Source organism: Blennius ocellaris (assembly GCF_963422515.1).
Source record: "Blennius ocellaris genome assembly, chromosome: 5".
NCBI lineage: Eukaryota > Metazoa > Chordata > Actinopteri > Blenniiformes > Blenniidae > Blennius > Blennius ocellaris.
The window spans coordinates 1,969,544-1,976,076 of record NC_137654.1 but is presented as its reverse complement, the minus strand read 5'-3'; the positions used below and the strand labels follow the sequence as shown (position 1 = coordinate 1,976,076).

The 6,533-nt window shown below is 42.5% G+C and overlaps 1 long non-coding RNA gene across 1 annotated transcript; it reads right to left on the bottom strand.

Moving 5' to 3' along the window:
- Window positions 1-370: 370 nt before the first annotated feature.
- On the bottom strand, window positions 371-1,839 carry LOC308130736. The gene is made up of 4 exons (XR_013936639.1): window positions 1,717-1,839; window positions 1,431-1,598; window positions 1,207-1,332; window positions 371-931 (listed from the first exon to the last, which is right to left on the bottom strand). It is a non-coding gene; the product is annotated as an uncharacterized lncRNA (long non-coding RNA).
- Between the last annotated feature and the right edge of the window lie 4,694 nt (window positions 1,840-6,533).

Sequence of the window (6,533 nt, the reverse complement as noted above, 5' to 3'; positions counted from 1 at the left end):
TGTGTGTGTGTGTGTGTGTGTGTGTGTGTGTGTGTGTGTGTGTGTGTGTGTGTGTGTGTGTGTGTGTGAGAAAGAGAGAGAGAGGAATTCATCAGGGCAGGACTGTGATCACACATGTAAAGTGTCCAGTAAAGAAGAAAAAGAAAAAGAAAGTAAAATAGTTGCTTGCATTTCAGCAGGGTCTCGCCCAGCTCTGCTCGTGTTCAGACACTAATTAAATCTTTTTATTTTACAAATCCAATCCATTTGGAAAGATAACATGTTTGTTCGAGGCATCAGTGTATTAAAATATGGTTCACTCAATGTGACTTTTGTCAAACTAAGGCAACCTATGAATGAAAACTCACATATAACTCAAGCAGTTTGAATGCTGTGTATTTATTGAATCATTTGGGAAAGTTTTAGGATTTGGGAGAATTTTATGAAGGCCCCACAAGAGTAGATATGAAACAGGAAAAGATCTTTCCAGGAGAAAAGAGTAACTTCAAAACATTACACCGGATGTAGAGAGGACAGGAAACAGAAAACATTGATTGGTAGAACACATTTAGTTGGAATAGCAGTTGTCGTAATCTATCAATGGTCGTAAACAATCAATAGTTGCAGTTGTTGCAGCGGTTGTTGCAGCGGTTGTTGCAGCCGTTGTTGCAGCCGTTGTTGCAGCCGTTGTTGCAGCCGTTGTTGCAGCCGTTGTTGCAGCCGTTGTTGCAGCCGTTGTTGCAGTTGTCGTTGCAGCAGTTCTTGGGAGTAGTTGTTGGAGGAGCGGTTGTAGTAGTTGTTGGAGGAGCGGTTGTGGTGAAAGGTACACAGCCTACTCTCTTAGAGAGTCTTCCCCCCGCTGGGTAGAAAGGCAGAGTTCTCTGGGATGAGGCAATTTTACAGAAGTTGGCAGTTGCACAACCAGAATGAAAGAATGTGTCCGATGGGTTTTCTGTGGAGAACAAAAAAGGTCACAAGTGAAATGAGAAATGATTTGAATGTATTGGAGTCAAGGCTGGGTTGAAAATACGAGTCGAATTTTAGGAGAAACTACAATCAAAGATTTTCGCCATTAAAGGTGCAAAGGCAGAAAATGTCCCACCTGTTGGACCAGTATTATAGTTTTACATGCAGAAACTTGTTTTAAAGAATTGAAATGCATGAATAAAGAACAGTTCAACTTTATACAGCAACAATAACAATAATAATAATTGAGTAAATAGTGACCGGGGATGGCGTTGAAGCAGATGTCTTCAGGATCTGAACACTGAATGGTGTGAGGTCTACATTCGTAGTCGTCTGGGTGACAAGATGGACACGATAATCCATTTGAACTTGGTTCTGAATCGAAAACTGAAAACCAGAAAAAAACAGAACCAAGAAGTCAGCGGTCTCGTCCAAAATACTTTATTTGAACTGTATTTTTTGTTTTGTAGTCCGTCTTTACTTACAAGGTGTAATGTCTGAATTGCACGCGTCACTGTCACAGCATGTAGTATTTACTTGAACACGTAGGTTGTCCGTCTGGTATGAAGTTATAAAAGAGCCTGGGGCGTGACACACACTGTAACCTGCACAACCCATGAAAACTTCTTCGGCACGGTCACCATTGAAATCAGCTGTGGAGTCAAGTCACAGTTTAAAAATGCTCATTAAAGCCAATATAAAATCCTATTTTATATATTAAAAAAAAATCAAACAAAGAAAATGTGATGAATAAAACAAGGAATGTCTTACAAGTGGTGGAAGATATCATGCAGAATGGAGTTTCTTCTGGACAAGTAAACCGCTCCATGACACACCCAGACCCAGACCCAGACCCAGACCCAGGCTCAGATCCAAACCCAGACCCAGCCCCAGACCCAGCCCCAGACTCAGCCCCAGACCCAAACCCATTCCCACCCCCAGATATAAAAAAAATCACAGTCCCACCCCCAGTCCCAGCCCCAGACCCAGCCCCAGACCCAGACCCAGCCCCAGACCCAGACCCAGACCCAGACCCAGACCCAGACCCGCTAGAATCTCTGCACACGTAACAAGTGATGCCGGCAGCTGTAATGGAAAACAGACAAACAAACCAACAAAAAATAAAAGGTTAATGAAACATGAACACAGTTCAGATTGAATGAAAAGAAGGTCTTTTACATCATTTTGGTCAAACCCTGTAAACTACATAAACACTAAATGTAAATTATTTGTTAATCATTGGTATATATATATTTTTTAACCTGGTTAAGTTCAAAGACCTTTTTCATTTCAAATGACACAGATACTAGATGAAAGTAACTTACCGACACTGGCGAGTGCCGAGAAGAGAGTCAATGAGATGATGAGCTTCATGATTGCGGCGATAGCGTATGATCGTCACTTCTCTCTATATATGGTCTACATCTTTCATACTAATGAGATATTAAACAAAATGATTGGGTGTATATGTATTTTTGTAGAATTATTTCTATTTACCTGAATAAAAGGTGATTGCTTCCACTTACACCCACACCCATTTTTATTTAGGTACACCCTGTTTTGTTTTGAAAAAGGGTGTGGATTTCGGGCAAAAAGTGATGTAGTCAGAGTTTTATAATTTAGCTGGAGAGATTGAATTCAATTAATAGAATTTATTTTACGTGGTGTACGTTCTATGCAGCATTCATGTTAATGGCTCCACTTTACAATTATGAACAACGTCTTCGAAGTCTAAACCTAAGTAGTAATCATACGGTTGTGATGAGGGCCGGGCTCTGATTCAATATGTCAACTTTGAGGCCGATCTGACCATGTGCAGGCTATTTACATTGCACTTAGTTCATTATTTGGTCTAAATCAGCATCATTCACACTCCTTCAAGCATTGTCTTTTCCATTACCCTAAATCATTCATTATAGTCATTTGAATGAAGAACCTTTGAGTCACGCATGATCACAAACAGTCAGAAACTGTGTTGTAATGTTAGGGATATCAAGGAAATGACCTGTCCAGTCAGGTGCCACGTTTGCCAATCTGTCGTGTACATTAGTAATATTGAAGAAGTGCCACATGAGTAGGGGGAAAAGGGTGAAAACAGTCAGTCAGTTCAGGTTTTTGTGATTCTTTAGATGTCAGGGTGTAGGCTGAGGTCTCCTTTAAGAGTGGGCGGGCCATAGGTCTGGGCTGTCCAGCACCTCACCTGTGGCCACTTCTTGTAATCACCCTGCCCTATATATGTCCTGTCTGTGTGTTTGTTCAGCGTCGGGTTGTTTGTTATCGATGTCCCGTCCGTCCGGTCCAGTGTTAGTCGTCCATGTCTCGTCCGGTCTGTCCAGGGCATTGGAATCAAGTCTGCTGTGCTCTTCATGTCAAGGAGCATCCTGCGATTCATCTGTCTGTGATGTCATCAAATAAAAGACTTGTTTGAACCCAGCCTGCCTCCAGAGTCCTGCACTTGGGTCCTGTCCGTATCCGTGACATTAGACATGATGTCAAACTAAAATCCAGTCCAAGTCCTCAAAAGGATTAACTCCAAGCAATGCCACAAAGGTGCATTTATGTTTTCAGATAAAACACAATATCTACCATTTTGTCTGACTTTTTGAGTGTAGCACGTACTGGCTCGTTATGCAGCACTTCCTGTCCATCCAACAGGTGGCGCTCTCACTGTGACTGTATATTGGTGTGTGGAATTCATCAGGGCAGGACTGTGATCATACTTGTAAAGTGTCCAGTCAAGGTTTCAGGCAGATTCCAATATACCTGAAATCTCCAACCTCTCATTTTGTTCCAAAATACTTGAAAGGGTGGTTGCCGCACAATGACAGTCACATCTGGACGTAAACGACCTTCGTGAACCTTTTCAATCCCGTTTCCGTCCAAAACACAGCACTGAAACAGCCCCAGTCCAAATGACCAAGGACCTCCTCCGTCCAGCGGACTCCAGACTACTTACCATTCTCACCCTCCACCTCAGCGCAGCTGTTGACACAATCTCCCCCCCACTACTCCTGGACCGCCTGGCCGGCATAGGGATTACTGTTGCTGCACTCTCCTGGTTCACATCATACCTGCCTGACCGTCGCTAGCATGTCGTGCAATTAGGTAGTTACAAGTCTGGCGGCGCCGGTGTTTCTTCGCCGGGCTTGCTGGTGTGCAGCGTGTCGCAAAAAGTTATGTTTAGGCCCTCAAAAACTCATTGGAGGTTATGGGAGAATAATGAGGATAATAATTAAAGCTGCAAGCAGCATTGGCCGGGTCCTCACACCCTTGCTGCTCAACGATTGGAAGTATGTTCCCGCAGGTGGCGCTACGACTAGCAGTGTGTTTTAGCCTCTGGATGTGATGAGGGCTGACTGTTGTAGGGGTTTCTTACCTCATATGGATCATGAGGAACCATTTATGTTGTGTTTGGCTATCGATAAGAATTAATCATTATCGAAGATAGTTATTCATCATATTATTGAAAATGTAATCTGATCTGTATCAGATACGTCGGAGCACTACCTGTCTTAACATGAAATGATAGCCAGTTCAGTTATATCAGTCCTGTAAGATACGTTGCATTGGTGCATTGGTGCATTGTTGCATCGTTGCATTGAATGGGTCTCATTTGAATGCTAATGTGTGTCACTATAGGGTAGTGACTTGGAGAGGCCAGCTGGAGCAGCAACTCCAGTGTAACTCAATTGGCTTATTTTCTTACACACTGTCTCTCAATTTTGCTTCAGTTGTGAATAAAATAATTTTCACCACAACGTACTCTTGTAAGTAGGCTGGATGTCCACTGCGGTAGCAGGAAGACAATGGTGGATGTGAAAGCTTTGGGAGATTTCATACCGGAATTAGAGATTTTTTGGTTTGTACCAGAATGTACGCTGATATTAATTTTGAGCAAATATGAATGACAGTCGACTTTGCCACACCTCACACGGGGCACCATTATGTTGGGATTTTTTTACCTCATAAGGATCACGAGGAAACATTTATATTGTGTTTGTTTATTGATAATGATTAATAATTGTTGTCAGATAATTATTAATTATGTTATTGAAAATGTAATCTGATCTGTTTAAGATACCTCGGAGCTCCACTTGTCTTAACAGGAAATGATAGCCAATTCAGTTATTTCAGTCCCATAAGATATACTAAACAGTCAATCAGGAATTTGAATTAATAGTTAAATTAATTACAATGACCAGAATTAACAGTCAAGATTGAAGGATTTTGGAGTTCTTGACACAGAAGAGTCGACATTTCATTCACCTTTGTGCTCATTAATAACACAGCAAGTATGATTCCAAACATTATGTTTATTTACAATGAAAACAAATAAAACACATATTCTAACTACCTATATACAGCTTGGTGTGCATAAGTGTGTGTGTGTGTGTGTGTGTGTGTGTGTGTGTGTGTGTGTGTGTGTGTGTGTGTGTGTGTGTGTGTGTGTGAGATTTCACACCGGAATTAGAGATTTTTTGGTTTGTACCAGAATGTACGCTGACGCTCAAAGATGACATCATCATACAAGATGGCAGTGCTCTGTGAAAGCGCAATCAACGCGATCGGATTAAAGTAACTTTTTGGGACAATCGGACAAGTGACAAGACCAAGTCTATTGACTTCCATGACAAGGAAGAGATGCCACCAAAGAAAGCTCCGCAGGTGGAGAACGACATGGAGGAAGTTGGGAAGTGTCTGAGCAGCATGTCTGGGGAGCTGGCTAAGGTAACCCAACAGCTGACCAAACTCACGCAACTCTTCCAAGAGGTGAAACAGCTATAAGCGACAATAATGGAAAAAGATAAAACCATCAATGAATCTGAAAAGCGGGTTGAGAACTTGGAGCAGTACACACGTATGGAAGATGTTATCGTCAGTGGACTAAACATCAAACCTCGCTCCTACGCTAAAGCCGCAGCGGAAGGGAGAAACATCAGCGAGGACGTGGAGTCCGCCGACCTGCAGGCCCTGGAAGCGTAAGTTGTGTATTTTCTTGCACAAAAGGATTTATATCTGGACACGAATCACATCGCAGCGTGTCACACTCTTCCAAGGAAAGATAAGTCGAAGCCGGCCATCATCCTGCGTTTTGCAAACAGAAAGTTCAAAACGGATCTACTACGACAAGGAAAGAAGCTGAAAGGATCTGCTGTGTACCTGAACGAGCGTCTCACCCAGAAAACTGCAATGATGGCACGAGAGGCCCTACACTGAGGAAGGACGGAAGAATCAAGGCGACGTGGACGTAGAACGGCAAGGTTTCCATCCAGCTCAACGGATCCACTCCTGAACAAGCTAAAGTCCTGCTGGTGAGACAACTATCACACCTCGAACAGTTGAAATGACACTTTATGCTACTCATCTCACTGTGGGACTAAACCACTTCAAACCAAGACAATGCCATGGACAGAACAACAATGGGGGGAATGGCAAATATCTCCAGCGATGACACACATGTATTCAGACACACTGCTCAGGAATAACAAATATGGCGCACTTTAAGTCCTTTGATTTTCAAGACCATAAACCCTATATAAAAGAAAACGACATTGATCCAGAGACTCACTAGTACAGGAATATTGTCA